Here is a 21,248-nt window from a genome sequence, read left to right on the forward strand (position 1 = left end):
TTCACTTGGCGAAGTTTGGATTCTCTGGCTCCCCAAGACGCACGGTCTAACCTGCTCCTTGCCTCCGTAATTCTTTCTTTCATTTCGTCATTCTTAAATAAGTTTCATTTCATCATCTCAACAAAAACGAGGTGGTCGCGGTTATCATATCACTGACATGCCGCTTCTTACTCCTCTCATCTTTCAAATAGCGCCTCACTGTTATTGAGTGTTTCTTTTAAGTTCCTTAACGTAGCCAGAAAGCTGCAATTATATACACCACTAATTTGGATAACGACGGCTATTCCTTCTTTTCTTATACCATTATTGAGACAACAACAGCTCCATTATGGCACTTTCCTGCGAGAAAACGTTCCGTTTTAATTATGAGGCACGTCGTAGTGGAGGGCTACATATTAATTTTGACCACCGGGCGTTCTTTAATGTGCGCCTACATGTAAGTACACGAGCGTACGTTTTCGCATTTCGCCCCCACCGAAATGCGGACACCGCGACCGGGATCGAATCCCTCAACCTCGTGCTCAGCAGCGCAACACCATAGCTACTGAGCTACCCCGGTGGGCGTATGCGAAGAACCATGCCATTGCAGTAAGCGAATAAGGGATTCCTGATCGCTTCGAGCCAAAGTTTCCTTAAGCGGACTTGTATTCGCCTGACGAAGACAAATCCCTTTGTCGAAACGATAGTTCCAGGCTTATGCTTCCCTTGTTCACGCGCTGTTAATCAGTTCAAGTCTCCATGTTCCCGAGACCCTTTTGTCCTGTTGGCTTGTCACGGCAACGTATAGAAAGCGGACCACACAGTCGTTTCGCTTATGTGTATGTGCTATTTATACGGGTCTTTTTAATTACGATCCACTGTTTATCCCTCTCTATGCGTACGCATAGAGAAGGATATGCGTATGCATATGCTTCTCTATGCGTATGTCTATCCTTCTATGCATATACTTGCGACGTTGCGGGCAAGCAGTCGGCGTAGCTTCACCGATGCCGCGCTTTCCGCGCTGATAATTCCAATAAGCAGCACTTTACTGTACGAGGGAATGGGTAAATTCAAGGCGAGTATAACTTAACGATTCTTTTCGCCCGATTCTATCACATTAATTGAGCACTCCGGACCGGCTGAATCCGATTACATAACGTAGGTGAAACACGGGTCGGAGGGACGACGAAACGCCAACAGGAATGGCATTAGGAAAAAAAAAATCGTTAGACAGTTCTTCTACGTTACGCAGTTCTGATACATGCTTATAGCATGTTTCATTTCAAGTGGCTATGCCGCCCGAGCTCAGCTTCCTGAAAAGCAATATGAATTTAAATCATCGGTTGTGCCCGTGTACTGCTAATTTTGCTCGAGGGATTAGGCATGGCTGGAGCAGCTGCCCTTTGAGCTATCACCGAGGCGTCCCCCTGGTTGCCCCTGCACGAGCCACACGATGGGTGGACTACGTGACAGAACTGCTGAGGCGCCCAACTCACGGCGCGCGCACAATCTATACATGGCGAGCGTTTCCACGCCGCGTGCGCGCCGCAACAAAAGGTTGCCCGGCGAGTCGAAATTAACCGTCGCGTCGGTGTGCGGCCCTTTCCAGTTTCGAAGCAAGTGTGAATGCGAAGCGCACTGATAGCAGCACTCACCTCATAATCGGGGATTCACTGATACAGCCAAAGCCTCTCTGCACGTCAGTAATGTAAACACGGGCGAAGCTTCTCCCCGTGTTCGCGATTCGCGCGTATACGTGCGACCGTGCCGTCCGCGGGAAAAATGCTGCGCGTGAGCGAGAACTGGGGTTATCATGGAAATCGACAAATGCTTAAAGGAGCAGTGTACATTAGGCAGGATAAGTTTCACCAAATCGAGAAAACTATAACTTTGTTATCGTCGATAAGTTCACAAACCCGCACGAACATGAAAAAAAAAAAATAACACTCGAGCGCTAATTTTTTGCCTAATAGCGATTATTCAATGCGTTCAGTGCGTATGCGAGGAAGTATTAATTTATCATTCTTGTAATTGCAGCCACTAGTGACGTCACTGTGTCAGTACCACGGTCAGTACTGAAATCTGTTTTGAATTGTTTAAGTGGTAACTCTGGTGGTTGATGCCACGCTAGGGAAAAATAAGACGGTGTCTCCCGCGCGATAAGTGCAGCGAGCCTGAAGCCCCAAGAAACTTCCGCTCACGTGTCTTATCAGACTACTACTCAGGAACAAAAACGGTGTTTTTAAGTTGTTTCTATTTACAAAAAGTCTGTTTTTACGCTTTCAGATAAAGGGAAGGAGCAACTGTCAAGAGCCACAGGATATCAATCAGTCTCCCGGAAAATGTCTGATAGCTCTTACTCCTCATCTCTCTTTGGAAGTGCTCGCGTTGAATCCCCTGGCCCTTTCCCCATCTCGGCCAAGACAGGCTACCTATCCTTTGGACTCTTTCCAAACTCCTGCCTTCCTCCCCCCCAGCCGACATGGATGATGTTTCCTTCGGGGCACTAACGGAGCCACGGACGACCCTTACTCCCTCCCCAGCCTCCTCACTATATGGATATAGTTTGGGAAAAGCGAGGAGAGATGAAATGATCCTTGACCTGCCGACAGGCAAAGCATGCCCTGAAGGGCGGAGTAGAGGCATCAACTTTTATGCTCTTACAGACGGTCACGTCTGGGGCATGAATACTGCGGCGAGCACTCCGCCTTATTTGTACAGGTGGATGCACAGATGAAGATGCACAGAATAGAGGATGGGACACACACCAGCGCTGGCTTATAATTGTAAGTCAGCGCTGTCAACGTCGTAAGTCAGCTGCTCTATTAAGTTGTCCGGTGTACGTCTTTAGCGCGCTTTTTAAACATTATGGAGAGCCTGAACGTCCGTAAATGCTGCTGCATAGCATTCACTAACCGTGTCCATAAATGAGAGACAAGTTACATTATTAACAATTCAACAATTACCAACGAGTCCGACTATAAATATCTTGGCGTCCACTTTCCTGACATCTTAACGTGGAATAAGCACATCGAATTTACAGTGAAAAGGGCAATCAAAAGGTTATATTTTATACGGAGGCATTTTAAGCAGGCTTCACAAACTGCAAAACAAACACTTTACTTTTTGTATGTAAGATCAATTCCAGATTATGCTTGTGTAATGTTGGACTCTCATCAGCAGTATCTTGTCAATAGACTGTAAAAAGTGCAAAATAAAGTAAGTAGATTTGTAAGTAATGACTATTACTCATTTGCAAGTATTTCCGAAATAAAAAGAAGATTGGGATGGGAACCTTTGACAATAAGAAGGCAGAAACTTCGGCTTAAATTTTTTCGTAATATTTATTACAATAAGAATGCTATTAATCCACGCGAATACGTCTCACAACCGACGTAGGTCTCGCTTCGTCGGGATGATTCACGAAAAATATTAGAATACCCGTTCAAAACTTTTGGTAGTTCTTTCTTCGTAAGAACAATACAAGAATGGAATCGGCTCCCGGATGATATCATGAACCAAACTAATAATGAATTCTTCTTCTGTTCATTATGATAACGTCGACATAAATGGAATTATTCTCCCGAAGTGTCTTTATTATTTAGAATGTGCGTTTCTATTATTTTTTTTATATTCTGTGCAATTTCGCATAATATGCGCGTTTTTGTTCGTTTTTATTATATATATTTTACAACAATGTATTGTTATTTTTGTTATTTTGAGATTCATGTCTCCCGTCTCCTCCACGCAATGCTTTGTGGTGATGTAGGCAAAGTGCAAATAAAAATAAATAAATAATGCCTCAAGAATAACACGTATAAGGTTTCATATACCTTACGCCAAGCTTAATTGTAAAATTGCTATTATGTATAGGGTAAAAGTGTTGAAAATCAGCGGGCTTCTGTTTTGACGCACACCTGCGACTTGCCCTTGCCATATTTGGACGCTAAATATAGCAAGCTATATGTCAGTGGTCAATACCGGAAGCCGTCCAGGGCCTATGTTTGCAAACGCGCCAAATGAGCTATAGCTTGACGTCTACTTTCTGCGAAACCAGCCGTACGACAGGAGTAGGCGCCCCCAAGATTCTAATAATGTGTCCCTCAACGCCAAACGAAACCAAATTAGACGGAAAACAGAGCAACGAAGGAACCATCTTCTTCGCTAAGAACTAGAAATGCATAATTGCTCACTAACCAGATGAGTTGCGCGAAAATTTACACCAATGGCAGTTTAAATGGAGATCCCACAATCCGAGGCGGCATCGTAGCGAATCAGCAGCAACTGGGAGTTAGCTCACCCTGATGTAAAACGCCATTGAGAGTTATTGACTGCGTAACGTACGCCATTTCACAGAAACGTGGGGATTCGCGTGCTATTTGATTCGCGTTGCACGCATTATTAGTCAGTCCGTTCGTTGCTGCATGTTGCCGTAAGAGTCCTTGACGCCGTCTTTACTACACGGTTTTTATCGCCTGTCCGTCCATCGTCAAACGACGAGGCGGTTTCACAAGATTGCTTTCAGAAGCGCAAAAGCGAAGAAAACCTATTCTTGCTCGTACATATTTCGCGGCAGTCACGAGGATCTCTTGCGTAACTCAAGATCCGGATTCACGACCAAGCGCTGCTGTACCGAACATTTACAGCAGGCTATTCATACTGAAAGGAAAAACTGAAACCTTCGAAACGTGCGACGTGTAGCGTTTTTCCTCGTGAATTTCACATCGTTCAGCCTACATCGAGGAAGAAAATACCTGAAGAAATAAGACTCACGAGATTTATATATAAAGTAGCATAGCGTAAAAGTGCGTAATAGCGGCAGATTGTTCTTATCGTTGTCATCATGGAACGACTTTAAATCCCATCGCCGATCAGGAAAGATAATCCGATGTTTTCCTTATTTTTTTCTCACATGAAGCTACTCTCACTCACCGCTAAACTTGTTGATTTCTTCGTTGTCGTTCGCTCATTAGTTTTTACCCAAACGTGAAAGCAAAGCACGATGGCAGGCCTTATTCGAGTGTTTTCGAGACTATTCTTCCTTTGTATTCGTTCAGGATGAAAGATAGTTGTTTTGCGTGATATCATCCTCAGGGTGCTCATGTCAGGTGCGAAAGTTACTGCGCACACACACGCAGCTTATAATACCTCTTGTGTTAGCATATAGCGAGCAGTTAAAGGCATCATCATACTTTGCGATTTTCTTTCTCGCAATAAGTTCATGGAGCATGATAGAAAAGTCCCACGGAAACGTAGTTTAACGCAGGTTTTGTCCTTTATTTTCTGGTTGCTGATTTTGAATAATGCTGTTTCGAGGACCAACTGGGACGAACTATTTCTTGTAAAACTAATGCAGTATAAGTCGATAGGAATGCCTTCTTGCACTGTATTGTGTCGCAGCTTTGACGTACGCTCGGTAGAAGCGATTTCAAGGTAGAGGTCATGAAAAAAAAAAGAAAAAAAAAGACGAGCAACGTCAGTAAGTCTCTTGCATTCCTCAACTACAGTGACGTTCTTCGTGACACGTTATACATCCGTGGTAGTTTCCTACGCTTAAGTATATAATCTGCAGAGCGAATAAATTTGTTTCTTTCGTTTGTTCCGCGATTAATATTGCGTTTTCTTTTTTCGAGGATAGTATAATCAATCGTTTGAGAATACGAACTGCAAAGCGTTTACTGCCACGGCGAACGGGGGTTAGCTTTAAAGGCTAGAAGCCAGGCTGTCGCCCCGAGGCGAATAAATTACCTACGCTCGCGGTCGAACCGCATCGCGAGGCCAGTTTACCGTTATGACCCGCCGCGCTTCACACGGTAGACGAGAGGGGCGAGCGACAGGCGAGGGGCGCGGTTGATTCATCGCGCATACAGATCCACTCGGGTCCCAGAAGTGGGCGCAGACCAGCGCCAAGTGTTCACGGGAGGCGCACATACGCGAAAAAAATTTGCGCAACGCTTCGCAGTGCGCGGCCGCGCACGCGTCGTCGCTCACGTACGCGTCGTGTGGCCGGCACCGAGGAGAGCCGCGGTCTCCTTCTGCGAAGGCAGCCGCGAGCCAAAAGGTGCAAGCGGCGAAGGTGCCAGAGGAGTCGTCGACTGTGCCTGCCCGCCATCGTTCGGCGAACTCTAATTTTAGAGGAACGGCGGGCCGCCCGAAAAACAGCCGCTCAGCGAAAGTGCAGCTCCCAGATGCGCACTTGTCTGAGCCGCCGCTGGCGGCGGCCGGAGCTGTTGTGCACGCGCGCGCGCCTGGCCACGCGGGCGTTCCTTCGACCCGGGGTGCACCGGCTCGCAGCCGGCAATCGCGGTCGCTCGGCCTGCGAAGCCACTCGCGCCAAGTTCAGGCGGCCAGACCGCGCGCTGACCGAGGTTTCGCTCAGCCGCCCGCGAGGACTGCGAGCTGTCGTGCGTTGCACGAGACGTGGCTCCTGTCGCCACGAGAACCGGGCGCCGTGCAGCGCTCCGGGCACGAGAGCTGGCGTTAGCCAATTAGGTCACGCATCCACGCGGTTTCCTCGCGCATCTTTTACCGCGCGTCCTTTCATTGGCCGGGCTCTATTATTTACACTGCGCTTCTGCGTGGCTTTTGCAAATAACAGGATATATAGTAGGGAGCAAAATAAGTTACACAAATGACAGAACTGGGTGCTAAAAACCAGCCGCCAACTGTCCTGACAGTGTTTAGGCGTGTATTCGTGAATATGCCACGGAACACGGGTTGAGGGTGAGTAGGGCGAGGGTGAGTAGCTGAATCGCGCGCGCAAATATATATATATATATATATATATATAACAAAACGGAAAAGGACAGAACAAGAAGAAAAATTTAAATAATCTCAAGTGTTCTTGCCATTTTCACGGAAACTACGCCACTTACTGATTATATACTGAAGTGAAAATAAGTGCTCGTATTTTTTGGAATTCCTGCCAGGGAAGGGGGGGGGGGGGTGTGCGCTAGAGAACAGCACTAATGAAATCACACGATCGAGCCCGCGTGCTTTCTCGATGTCCTAGCCTTAAAAAAAAAAAAGAAGAGAGAGAGAGAGAGGTTCTTAGTTACAAGGCAGAAAGGCATGCGAAGACATGGAGTTGGCGTGGACAATGTAACGGTTATTTTCACAAATCCATTCCTTTCCACGCTTCGTCAGTGGTCCGAGCGGCGCTCCGCCTACGTTATCATTGGGATCGGCCGGCCGTGAACGGTGGGTGATAAAAAAGAAATGGAATCTCGCGAAAGAAATCCTTACGTTACATATCGACCCTGGACTCGCATACAGTAAAGCTTTTCCCCATTCTGATTTTATTAAACTCTTCTAAAGTCAAATTGACAAAACCGTTGACGCCAGCATCGGGCGGTGACTCGCAGCGCCCGTTGTTAGAACCGCCCAATCCAACGCCGTCCTCGTTTATGGAAGATCACTTTCGTTTGCTTTGAAAGCAAATTGCATTGTTTTACTTGACAGCTTGACAGGTTCTTCTTATCTAATTGGCTGACAAGAGGGTAACGAGCACGCAGAAGTGGAGAAGGTTCCGGTGGGCCCGAGTTAGCGCAGTGTAAGTAGGTAACCGATGAGGAGGGCGGTGCCGGCGCCCGCGAGTGGTCCGCTTCCCCTTACTTAGCTTGCCGTGACTGGTCAAAAATCGCGGCGGCATGCAATGGCAGGTTAAAAATGGAGTTAAAACGAATCCTCAGCGAAGGAGAGTTGGCGGAGCGATGTGGTATGCCTACCGAACGGGCTCGACAACTTTACAAAACCGCGCATAATTCTTATTACTCGCAGAGAAATCCATTCTCCATGGCAGCTCCGAGCAGCCTGTGGCAAAGCGATCGGCGGGCAGCCATCTTTATGCCTTTCGGAAAGGGGTAGTCTCGGACTATCCCGAACAATAATTCAGTTTTGTTCGGCATAATAGAGAGAGAGAGAGAAGTGGTTCTTGTGGGGAAGGAGGAATGGCTAGCACTATCTTCTGCAACCCATGCGGGAGCACGGCTCAGCGCCAGCAGTGTGGGGGAGATGGGATAATAATCAATCTTTTGTGCGTACATGTCACTTTGACGTAGTCAATTGTCGCTTTTTCGTGTCGTCACGTGACAGTCAGGCGAAGTGGGCGGAGCCCGACAGATTTTGACCATAGCGAAGGGCTAGTGACGAAAAACAATATTATCATTCTTTTTTTTTTCGCCCTAATCATGCATAATCAGCGTGTAAACGTCAGATGGAGGTTTTTGCGGTTTCCGTGACGTCGCGTGACAGACCGGTGATGTCTTTTTTAGCAATCGTGGAGGGCTAGTGGCAGAAATGCAATAGAAGCAGATTGGAATATCTTTGAGTTATAGCGCTCCTGCTATACTTCCTCGCGGAGTGACCAAGGCACAAGGGCAACGGTTTATTTAACCGAGTCATTCGAAAGAGACCTTGCCATAACCACTTACGCAGGTATTTTCCCGTGCCGAGGCTGCAACAATCGTAGTTATCCCGTATTTCGGGCGATAAGTGTGTGTCCGGCAATGCCGACCACCAAATTTATTAATCGAATGGATAACCGAATAACACGTACTTGTATTCGTAATTCCAGATATTCCACGTACCGCTACCTTTCGTAGCTTTTTTATCGCGTTCACCCTATGGCGTTGGCGCTAAAGATTAACCTCGTCAGAGTTATGCGTGACGCTGCACTGGCTCTCTGATACTGCGCTCACAAGGAGTGACCCGAAGAGTGGCGCCCGGCAACAGGGCGAGCACGCAACGCGCGATGTCGACACGGAAAGGTCCCAGTTCACCGCTGTGACGCTGATCGAACGGCTGGCCCTCGGCGAAGAGAATAAAAAAAAAAAAAAGCGATACGTCGGCGCACGCTCCTTTCGCGAAGGCCCGCTGCCGGTAACCGATATAAATCCCAACGCCGCCGCCCACGTGTAAACTATACAAGGCGAAGCGCCATCGTGCCGATATTCGCCCCCTCATTGCTATTCGTGTTGCCTGCCCGGTATTCTCTGAAAGCCTTGTTTTCTGGAACAATCCATTTCGAAACCTTCCAGCGCAGAGACGAACCAATACTGCCGCTAAGAGCGGCGTCGCATAGGTAAATCGCGCTCGCATTTCGGGGAGATTACCGACATATGGAAGAGCCTAATGTTTGTTCCGTTGGTCTCGTGTGTGAACGAGGTTTTAGGGATACGGCTATGACAAGCACGAAGAATATTGCGACAGGTAGCACTCAATAAGTCTAGCTCGTAGAAGGTTTGTATTAACTTGGACAATACGAAGTGTAGAAATTACGGTGCGTGGGTGCTTTCTTTTTCTCTCTCTCTCGCCAACACAGTTTGTTCGACAGTTGAACCAGTGAGTTGAGCATTCGAATCGTGAGGTTCCAGTTTTGCGGGCAGCTATACAGGAGGCACCATTTATAGCGCCAACTATTTACTCTCTTGTATGTTCATTGAAAGGCTGTTACCAAAGCCCTCTGCTGCCTCTGTAGTGGTAGTGTACAAGTGGGCGCTGTAGTCAATTCATGAGGACATGAAGTGAAGGCGAAGGCTTTTGACACTGCCAGAGGAATGAGTAAATCTCTTGTTAACTGACTTGTGCCATAGCTCTCGATAAGGATTCTCGAAGAAGCGAGATAGGTGAACATTTCTTTCTTTCTTTCTTTCTTTCTTTCTATTGTTAATCAGAAACGTTGTGAACTGTCAGGCCAAATGAACGCTTTGTACTACATGATCAACCGAGACTCAGGCTCACAGCGTGGCGTTTCAACAAACAAGAAATAGGGCCCAATGTCCATCTCTCAGGCTAAAGAATCTTTTTTTTTTTTCAGATAACCGACAGTAGGTGTTTGTTTATAGAGGTAGAAAATAAAACGAGCTAAAATATATCAGCGGAGCACGACGAGCAGAGGTGGATTCAGGAAAATACCGATGCGCCCAGTGCGCCGATCAATCATGCGTGAGATAGCAAATCACGCGAACATGACGCGACGGAGATAAGGCAAGGCGCATCGAATCAACGTCACCGCCCAGCATCCGCAGCAAATATATATGAAAGAACGGCACGAAGAGCAGCGCCTGAAACAGGCTGCGCACGCGAAGGAAGTTCAGCCGGCGATCGGCAATGGCATATTGCGCGGAGCTTGCTTGCGCCGTTAGCAAAGCCTGCTGATAGTGTTGCGTGTGACATGACCGCCATTCCATCGTTTGGTCAGTTCACTCGAACAATAGCACGTGTTTATCTTTTTCTTCTTTTGTGCAGGAGGTCACGTCCCTATGACCACAATACGCAACTCTAGACTGAGATAAGGTGAGTACTTCCACGCTTTATAATTGTCTTCTTTTTTTCTTCTTCTTCTTTTTCGTTTTTAATGGATGAGCGCGCATGTTTGTCCAGGACGCCGACAGTTACCTAACGTTACTTGACGATGTTCTTGCTCAAGAAAAGCCGCGTTGAAGGCTCGGTGTCTATAGCACAAATGGAGCGCGAACTATTAGCGACTCTCTTTTCGCAACAAAGGCATTAGCGAGCGTGGTTGGCGCTCCCACAAATAAGGCTCGCTCGTGGTTGGCGGCGGAGCAAACAAAGGCTGCAAAGACAGACGGGACGAGGCCGCGAAGAAGACGACGACGACGACGCACATGTTTGCGTAAGGTCGCCGTTACTCCTCGAGTCGTTCTCGGCCTCCACCGCGCAGCCCGTTGAGAGACGCGGAGCACACGCGATCGCTGAACCGCCGTTGCGCATCTCAATCGATGTCTCGCGCCACAATGGCCCGTCGTCGGGCCGTCATTCCGTCAGCGAAAACTTTAATTACTCCGTCGTGGCCGGTGATTGACACGGGGTCACGCTCGCACACACAAGCTCACGAGCGAGCGTCGGATTGGGCGTTGCCTTTGTTTTTAAGCCCCAGCCTGTTCTGTGGTGAGGCAGCGACAGCGGAACCCCTGTCTCGCTATGGATGATCAATTTGTAATGCGTCTGCCCGACCAAGACGGAACGTTTTTACCAAGGAGAGGGGGGGGGGGGGACCGTACGAAATAAGAAAATCACTTTTTTTTCCTTTTCTAATTTCATACCACAAAACGACGCCAGTTTGGCTTCGTAACACTCTGCACTTTCATTGTTCTTTCTAGCTGGTTTCTGACTGAAAAATATTTTTACCTCTGGCGCGCTTGCAAAGCGAACCAAACGTCAAACATGGAGCACGCTGCTCAATGGTAGAAATTACGCTATGCCTGAATCCTGAGAATTAGTCTGCGAAAAAGTTGCATAGGGTGGGCTCTTATATAGAAAGCAGGAGTTCAGTTCTCGGTTGTGCCGACTCAAGCTGCATTACTGGTGGGTAACAATTTCAGCTGCATCATACGACTACATACATACATACATACATACATACATACATACATACATACATACATACATACATACATACATACATACATACATACATACATACATACATACATACATACATACATACATACATACATACATACATACATACATACATACATACATACATACATACATGATAATGTTTAAAATGGGCTTTATAAACCTTGCTAGGAGACCCAAATTAAGGGATACCCGCAACAGGCTGTCTCACCACATAGACATCGACCGAATAGGCTTTAACAAATTACTTTTACAAGTAACTCTAATCGGACTCGAAGAACTAACAGATGTAGCAAGCTATAATACAGCAATAAACACGGATTTCCATGGTTCAAATGCGTGGAAGAGATCGTGTTCAAAGTTCGAGTACATGACCAAATCGAATCAGGTATTTTAGAAAATTATAACGTCATTATGGCAGGTAAAAATAAGTACTTTGGGAAAAGATATGAACCGTCTCCATGGCAACGTGTCTCGCAGGTTTGCAGGATTCTTAGCCATCCAACTCATCGACACATGTGCATGTGCTCTGAAAGCAGCCGCCTAGTGCTCAGGTCACTGGCATTGTTGCTTTACACCCAGTTTTGTTCGATCCCCCAATACGGGACCATTTGAACGCATGGAAAGTTTAAGCATCGTGCGCTCGCGCTCAGGTGGGGCACCGTCTAGATTTGCGTCAAGTGCCATCCGAGAGAGAACGTTTTTCCTCGTGCTCTCACCGGCAACTTAAGCGCGCCTTTAAGCGGCTCCCGCCAACGTTGAAACGCCTCGGCGCCGGCGGGTCGAGGCGCGCTCTCACGGCCTGCTATGACAGATTTGACAGAGACACTCTCGAACAGCGTAAACAACAAGAAAAAAAAAGCGTAAAACAAAACATCAACGTTGTCCCGCGAGCGGGTCTTTCGCGGTACGCACCAAATCGCACTCAGCGTCCAGGCGTTCTGAGGACCAGCGCTGGGAGTCTGGCAGTCTGCCAAGAAACTGGCCTCCCCCTCGCTGCGCGCGCGCGGCGACGAGTCACGAGCGCGCCTCGCGTTTCCAGCGCCACTTTATTTTCTCCAGCAGTCCACCTCCAGTCTGACACGAGAGGAAGCAACGGTCTCAACCTGGAGAAAGAAGCGCGCCACTGGAAGCGGCGATGTGCGCACGTGCGAGACTGCAGCCTGCGATGCCGCGTTAACGACCCCAGGCTGGCTAGCTTCGACGCAGCTTTCTGCAATCAGCTGATACACATGCCGCGAGCCCCTACCGCTGCTGCCGTCTGCACGATCGACGGTCCCATCATGCCCGTTTCGTCACTTGTCGTCACGTCGCGTCGCGGTTGCGTGAGCTCGCGCGTCACTGCGGCAACGCGCCGCAGAGGCGCGCCAAAGGTTTCGCCGCTCGTATCGCGCGCGCCGACGAGAGGGAAAACGGGGGGGAATCACGCGTGCGGCGGGCGAAATTAGAGGGGCGGCCGTGAAGGGCCGCAGCCCGAGCGATCGAAATCCCATGACAGTGGGGCTCCATTGTGAGACGAAACGCACACAGCGGCACGCCAAGGGCAACGGGTTATTGGCGTGAGCAACGCCTTCGCCATCTCAGGTGTAGCTGCGCCGACACCTTTTCGTGCGGCGCTCCATGCCCCGGTCGGGGATAGTTTCGCCGAGAAATGGCGCGCCGCCGACATTTAGCGGCGGTGAGGCGCTGCGCGCGGAATCGTCCGCCTAATCGCGTCGCCTGCCGGACGGTGCTCAACCACCTCCGCGTGAGCCTTCATTCACCACAATATGTTTCCCTTTGTCGCCGTTGTTCCTGTCCTTTCTAACACTTCTTTTACTGTTTTTTTTTTTAATACTCACTTCGACCTTGCTATCGTCTAAGTCTTGATTCCTGCGAAACATCTACCTTACAAAATTACCTCGTCCATGGCAGTTCGTAATGTCACTTCTTTCTTTTTTGCCCATAATAGCGTCGAAAGAACATGTCTTCAATGTACGCATTTTTTCTTGTTGAGAAAAAAAAAATATTGCTTGTCGCGCGAGACTCCCCCATACCGCGTAAACAAATGAATGTTGTGAGTGAGTGTTAGTGCTGTTCTCTGGCCCTGTGAATGGGTGAGGTATACGAAGGATTTCCAGTCACGACGAGTTCGTCTGCTCCTTGCGTCAATGACAGGGTATATATGAAGGCACGTATGAAACGCACTTCACACTTGGGAGTAGCCGGCACTGGTGGAACTGGCGGAAACGGCCCGATAATTTCCGTCGCTCTGGCCACTGGCATTCCCACGCAGTTTATGCCCTGGGAAGGAAACGGGCCTTCGTCTGCGAGCGTCCTCCCGCACGTGTGGCGGCGCACGGCCGTTGCTTGGCCCGTTTATTATTTCGGCCGTTCCCAGACGACTGTGGCTTTCGAGCGCCATGTAAGCAGCGCCCAATGGTGTAAACAAACCCCGCATGTCGCGGCTTCGGTCGCGCCGTCTGGAGACTCGCTAAGCGGCTCCAGGGGGAAGGCAGGATTTCGTGATCTCGTTTTACTTTGAAGGTTTTGAAAGCGGCGTTGCAAATGAAACCGAAACGTTAAAATGCGCTCGACTTGCTTTCTCTTAAGCGGATATGATGTTGGTAAGAAGGCAGAAAAGGAAATTGAGAACGACTGAGCGCTGCCGAAAAATATTGACCCAATCCGTTACAACGTTCGCGGAGGATCAGATTTATTAATGTTTTTACGACGAGTGTGTAGGCATCGATTATGGCCTCAGTAATTTGGTGTGGTATGTAATGTACTGAGCCGCCGAAGGCAGACAATAGAAGTACGGGGTCTGCTAGGATCAGGCGCTGAGCAAGCTATCTTAAGCAACAACCACATGGAACGTTTTCTGGACGTATTTAGTATTTCAGAGGCGGCTTCGCCAGCTTTTGGGGCGTTTAATTCATGCGACGCGATAAGTAGGCTCCGACCACGGCCGAAATGCGTACTGTGCCGTGACCGGTAAACAGAAAGAGCAAATTTTCGTCGTGAAAAGACGGCGGCTATCGCGCTAAGTAATGTGGACACGCCGAAGAAGGCGACATCCAGAATTACGGTTCTTACGGTTGCTCTCTAGGATCTCTCGGTGAAGCCGGAGTATAGCACCGTGCCTCCGTCTTTGAAATTTCCTGATGCCATCCGCCCAGCTCTCTCTCTCCCTCCTCCCCCCCCCTCCCCAGACAAAATTTCCTGCTATACACCCCTGCATCGCTCGTGCATTACAGGCTCCGAAGCCGCTGTTTTTGGCTCCCGAGCGCGCGAGGCGCACTTCCGTGCACCGACCAAGCGCCAAAGAATAATAAGAACAGACTCGCGCTTAGATTCCCGTTAAGCTTTAAACAACACAGGCATGGTGTAATCGAGTTAGAGCTGAGGTTCTCAATACGCTGTTTCTTGTAGCGTGCTGTCGTTCTCGGGCTGTAAGACAACGGACGCAGTGCAGGACATGTTATTACTTTACCTGTGGCTGCAAGTGAAGCTAACACCAGAGGTCTGATTTCCGGCTGCGGTTATGTTGGCATTGCGATAAGAACAATAAACAAAAACTTTCACTTGAAGTGCCTAAGAGAAAAGTATTTGCTTCAAAATTTAATGATAGACTTTCTTCTTTTTTTTTAAAGGCGGTTGCGGCAGATAGCACGATTATAATTCTTAAACAGGATTACGAAGAGGCGGACATTATTTCCACGAGAAATCAAGATGCGCAATCAACTAATTGACAAAACTGCGCTAATTCAGTTTTTAACTAATTACTTTGCCACGTATAATGCAATTCAAGATTTGTAGCTCGCAACTGCAAAGAATATTGACTTGTAACGAATTCTAAAGAGGACATCGGTTTCGAGAGACGCGCTGTCGAACTTGATGCAAAAATACACTGTCGTTCCACTTACTTTTTTACGATAACGTCCTTTTAAACATTGAAGCATAGCAGTAACATGAATGCCAATGTATTTCGTCGCGTACTTTGGCAATGAATATCTCGAAACTGATGTCATCCTGGGCATTCGTTCCAAGTGGATACCGCCTTATGAACTCACCGGCTACAGATCATAAATTATAATATGTGCCTAATGTAGTTAGTTAAAAACTTAATTAGTACAATTGTGTTAACTGATCGCTGATTAAATTAAATTTTCTCATTCCCGTAATGCCCACCTCTGATTAAACCAGTTCAAACATTAGAATTGCCCTATCTGCCGATGGTGATTTTTTAAAAATCCGCTATTGTTAAAAAAAAAAAACGGCATAGACCAAGGTAAATATGAGGGACGTTCCGAAAGTAAGTTTTGTCATATTTTTGAAAGACAAGATGGTACACCAGGTGAAACAGACAATCGCCATAAGGATACGCGCGTTGGTGGTTCAACGACGGAAGGAGTGTCAAGGAATGACGCATGTGCAGAGCGCCGAAGAAGAGCGAGTAACAGCATACCGATGTGCCAGAGGTTATTCGAGTGCAAATCACGATGGCAGACAGACGTGCTGACAGCGTGGTCGCCATTAGAAGTGCGTGCTCTTATCCGGTATGAATGGGCAGGTGGGACTAGTGCGTGTATCATCCGTGAACGCCTACAGATCGCGTATGGTGTCTCAGGCCTTGCACCGCAGGGCACCGAGTTTTACCAGAGTGGTTTCCTCAAACTGACTGCACGCTACGACAAATGCCTCAATGTCGGTGGCGACTATGTGAGAAAATGTGGCAAGGTGTATAGTTTATGACGCCATAGTGTATCCTTTCTCTTTTTTGGCAGTAAAGTTTCCGTGAGAAAATAAATGACCAAACTTACTTTCGGAACGTCCCTCGTACATTGAATGCCGCAGAGACACACTAGACGGCATTTCGTCAAATACTTTTTTCTTCCATGCCCTCCAGTGTACGCGCCCGTCACCCCAGCCTGTGCAGTTGCTTTCGTGCTCTAGAATTGGGCTTATGACGTCACTCGCGTGTCAGAGAAGAACCGAAGGAAGCTTTCGCGGCGAGCAGAAGCGGTCAAGGCATCGAGGCGGGCACGCACCGCGTGGAGACGCGTGGCCTCCGCGTTGCGCGCGGCTCACGCTGCTGCGAGGGTGAATTAAAATTGAGACGGGACGGCGCGGCCCTGCGCGTAGTGGCAAAGCGCGTGCACACTTCCGCACGCGGGAGTCGTTCAAACTCTCAGCCCCACTTCTGGGATGCGGCCAATTCGGAAGCCAGCGCTATGGGCGCCCGCGGTCCATGTCGGTGCATCCGTCTTTTTGGCACGACACCCGTGAAAGGTGGCGAAGTGAGCCGCCGCTAGCTCGGGAATTCTCGGCGTTCTCATCTCGCCGCCAAATCTTTCTTTTTTTTTTGTCTTTGGTTGTTTTTTGTTTCTCGATTTTAAACCGCCCGCAGAGTGTTTGCACAGCGACGCCTAGACCCTGCTTCGCTTTCAGAGAGCTTTTCACAGAGCATGCGCGGAGGCCGAACTTCTCGGACATTCCTGTGTTCCTTCCTTTTCGTTAGCATATTATATGAATATTGATCGAAAAATAAGAGCGTGGCGAATACAAAATGATGCGGGGCTAATGGTACAAATCCTGTACGGCCAGAAAGCTGAAATATGCAGGACTCAAGGGCTCATAAGTTCACGGACGGCTAGCATAATTTTTGCTTTGGGCTTCTTCATTCAATTTTCAGCCGGCTTCTTACTTGCTTCTGCGCGAGTGGCCGCCAGATTGACGAAGCTGTCGGTACGCCGCGAGTCTCAGGCGCCTTTCTCACGATCAGCTCTATTGCGCAAATGGCCTCGAGACTACGGTTTCTCACACGCAATGCTTTTTTGAGCTCCAAGGTTCATACTTTTACAGCCTTGCAATTGCGAACGGTTGCACCGAGCGACGTAACAAAAAACATAGGCAGAACGGGACGCAGCAAGTGCTTTCTCCCCTCTCTGCCTCCACTAGCGCTTCAGTCACACCGTTCGTCGCTTCGCAAACCGCCAGTGAATGTGGCGGACGCAAGCTTGGGTGAATCGTTTGTTCTTCGTTTTCCTCCCCGTTTAAGTGTCCATCATTCACAGTCGCCTACCATCCCGAAACTGTCCAGCAGCGGCGTCGGCTGCAGCACCCGCCCGCCCCATGTGACGACCGCAGTCAACGAAACGAGAGAAAACGCCTCGATATGCATAAAAACAGAGCCTCCGCGCGCGCGCGCTCCGTGTAAGGGCGCCGGCTGTTGGGCTTCGCCGAACGGCGGCGCTTGTGAAATTAGGCGCGGACCGACTGCGGCTGCCTTGGCGTCTCATGCGCGACTCGCGTTCCGACGCCGGCGAGATATGCGCGCGCCAAGGGAACTGACGACTCGAGTGTCGCAATTGCTCTCGCGGGCCCGGGCATCTGCTGGCTGATCCGCGGCAGAGAAAAGGAAAGATGGGAGCGGCTGGGGCGAGAGGGAAAAGAAAGAAAGACGGAGCAGGCGGCCAAAATAATAGGCAAGACAGAGGCAATCGTCATACACGGGGACGGCCCACTAATAAGCCGCGCGAGAAGACATGGGACCCCGTCTGCGTGCGCCCATACGGGCCCCGTTACGGAGGAGCGTCAAAGCGTGTGACGCACTTCGCGCCAGCCGCCGCCGCGCTGCTTCCGCCGTGGCGCGTGAATGAAACGAGGGGGGGGGGGGGGCGACGAACGTCCTCCTCCTTCAATGATTCAACGGCACAAGCACGCGTGCCTCTGTTTACTGATTTTTCTCCATTCATGAGCGGCCGCACTCAGTTGCGGTTACAAGAAAATTGACGTGGTTTCCGAGGGTGCTGACGAAGCTTGTTCGTCGCTTAAGTCCGAGGCATATTGTAGCTGACTAGACGAGAAAGGATGTCCACCTAGTATTCCATTTCGGGGGAAATTCAACAATATTTCTGGATTTCTAGATTTGGTGCTCGAACGTTCGAGCTGTAGAAAAAAAGAAAAAGAGAAACAAGTGCTTGCGAATTTATGAAAATGCGATCGTCGTATAGGAGTCACTATATAAGGCGGCTGGCAATGAGAGCGCATTGTTATTGCACCAATATATCTTTTTTTTTTATCTTCCACGATGCTGAGAGATGAAGATACAAAAGGCCACCGGAAAAAAGTTCGCAAAATGTCACGTAACATAACCATACTTGCTCCCGATGGAGCCAGGACGGCGCTTTCCACACCTGGAAGCACTACACTTTGCAGCTCAAATGTTGTCTTGACCGCTTTCACAACGACAATTCACAGTTTACGCGAAACAGTTAGGCATATCCACAAACGCTGATGAAGTTGCAATCGCACCTAGACGGTTGTTATTATTTTCCACGCCAGTACTCAAATATGTGGCGCAAATTAGATGTACGTTGAAGCTGCTAGAACACTTGTATGGCTGCCTCAGGGGATTGCTCCTCTCAAATAATTCGCAACGAGCCCACAGTTTACTACACTCTCCAGTAAGTGGTATAGTAATTCGATAACCAAAGAGCGTGTCCCAGGCCGTCAATGCCACTTCTTGTTTTGCTTGTCTTCATTTGCAATGAACTATTTTTAACGCGGAATAACGTAGGTCTGAGCGGCACTTCGAAAGCAGCCGTTCTCCCTGATGTGAATGACAGTGCGCACGCCGTATACAGTCAGCGAACACAGGAAGTGCGGAGCGTTCGCCAGTGTGTTTGCAGCTCTCGGAAACCATAGATCACGTTTCACTCGGCGCTAGCAAACATTTCAAAGACTGGCCTGGTGCCGAGTCTCTCTCTCTCTCTCTCTCTCTCTCCGTTTTTTCAATCTCGTGCGCAAGCAGCAAAAAGGGTTAAACAGCTTGCTTAACTCATCACCCGAAAGGCACCCGGCGCGGAGCGAGCAGAGGCCGCAGCTTTCGCCATCGATTCCGCGTACGCGCGTGCCACCGAAAAAAAAAAAGAAGCACTGACCCAGTGGCGATCTTGCCGCTAGGAACCAATTGAGTATACCGTGGCTTGGGGCACGTGCCGATGGAAAGACAAAGGAGAGAAAGAAAAAAAAAACTCTGACGAAAGCAAAACCGAGACGCACGCGCACGCAAAAAGAAAATCGCTGGGCGCACCGCGCCGTACGGACCTCAGCGGCGGCGGCGGCGAGTTATTCGATTCACGGGCGAAAAAGGTCACGCACTTCAATGGAAGCCCTCTTTCGCAAGCACCCTCCGCCCCGAGATATACTACACACACACTGGCGGCTTTGCGGCCGCATGCACCGCTGCTCAATTATTTCGTCCCTGAGGGCAGAAGGCCCTTCGTTCTCCCCATATACGGGAGACGAAAAAACGGAGCAAAAGGAGATAGTTATGCTCTACAGAGTTGTGCCACGATTTAACGCTGCAAACATTAATGCGTAAGGTATTATAAAGCATCGAAAGTCATTCATTTCACGAGAAACGGCCGTTTAGCGCTCAAAGGCAGCCACGCTTTTCGGCAGTGTAGCCCGCAACCTTTTGGCGCCAATTTGTCCCTCAACCGCAGTTGCACGCTGGAGCGACGTCAAAACTCCCCACTTGACGCATTGCGCCATCCGCTACGTTTTTCTGTGGATGGTGTTTTTTCCAAAGAGAACCACTGTATTCTATCAAGCGTACAGAAATAGAATAATGAGTCAAGCTGTCTTCATTGATTGCTATATATGAAAAGAGAGGTATTGCGCGCAAGGTAGTATACGACGTGGCTATTGCTGTTCTTTATGAACAAGTACGCGCAGAATATTATGTACCGGCTAGTTATGCGAAGTTTCGAAAACCTAAATTGCGAAAGACAAACGAAACACGTTGGCATTCGAGGTGGCTCGTATCCGAACGATACCATGACCATAGAGCCTGAATCCAATTTGCGCAGTCTGCCGTCTTCGGCTGCAATTTACAATTTTCTGTCTCTTTTTACAAGGACAAAAAGACCCCCCCCCCCTTTTTTTTTTCTTTCTTTCTTTCTTTCTTTTCTTTTCTTTTGTAAGGCAAATGGCTTTGAATGACGAAGAGAACTTCCAAGCCATAGTTCGGCCGATCCAGATTTCAAAGACTTGGCGTATACCCCCACATCCGCCAGCGCCGCTTATACACTGAGGCGCAGAAGCTTGTTTTGCAACACACGTATATCCAAGCGTGGGCTGCTAGACGGATCAGGCTATAGATTTCGAACTGGGAGAGATATGCGGTCCGTTTGTTCGGCGCAGTTGCGCCGAACCTTTTTACTATGGGGCGGCGGCGGTCTATATGTGTTAGCTATGCTCCGAGAGAGAGAGAGAGAATATGATAAATGAAAGGTAGGGAGGTTAACCAGGACTGAGCCCGGTTGGCTACCCTACACTGGGGAAAGGGAAAGGGGGACGGAAAGATTAAAAGAAGAGAAAGTCCACGGGAGATATCAGTCGGTCACTCAGTCCGGATCACAGACGCTGACTCAATCCGGTCGCTTTCAAACATCGCAGCAGCGCTTTTGTGGCCTTTTGTAGCTGCGCTATGCGAGGCCATGGTCCCAAGATCTCGTTCAAGGTGAATGGCTTTCCATCTAGCTGATTGAGAGCTGTGCAGAGGTCTTGCCTTTCATTTTCAAAAGATGGCAGTAGCACAGTAGGTGTTCTACGGTTTCCTCGACACCGCAGGCATTGCACTCGGCGCTATCAGCCATTCCAATCAGAAATGCTTAAGCACTGGTGAATGCGACGCCCAAACGTAAGCGGCACAGCACTGTTTGCTCATTTTGCGGAAGACCTGGTAACAGCCGCAGTTGCATAGAGGGATCGAGGGAATGCAAGCGATGTTGAGTGAATTCAGGTGTGTGCCACTTCTCCAATGTCAAAGAGTGCGCTAGCTTGCCTAAGTGTTGGGCTGCGTCGGTCCGCGATAAAGGTATTGAAGCAAG

General features: G+C 48.9%; 2 protein-coding genes across 3 annotated transcripts in view; one reads left to right on the forward strand and one right to left on the reverse strand.

The window, feature by feature from the left end:
* The window catches only part of LOC142566095 (uncharacterized), a 155,032-nt gene that overhangs the window by 104,605 nt on the left and 29,179 nt on the right, over nt 1-21,248 (reverse strand). The window lies entirely within an intron of this gene.
* The window catches only part of LOC142566094 (fibroblast growth factor receptor 2-like), a 90,544-nt gene that overhangs the window by 8,254 nt on the left and 61,042 nt on the right, over nt 1-21,248 (forward strand). For both annotated transcript variants that reach the window (XM_075676860.1, XM_075676862.1), the window contains exon 2: nt 10,231-10,278. The gene's annotated coding sequence lies outside the window, so the exon portion shown is untranslated. The remainder of the gene's footprint in view (nt 1-10,230; nt 10,279-21,248) is intronic.

Source organism: Dermacentor variabilis, unplaced genomic scaffold, assembly GCF_050947875.1.
Source record: "Dermacentor variabilis isolate Ectoservices unplaced genomic scaffold, ASM5094787v1 scaffold_12, whole genome shotgun sequence".
Lineage (NCBI taxonomy): Eukaryota > Metazoa > Arthropoda > Arachnida > Ixodida > Ixodidae > Dermacentor > Dermacentor variabilis.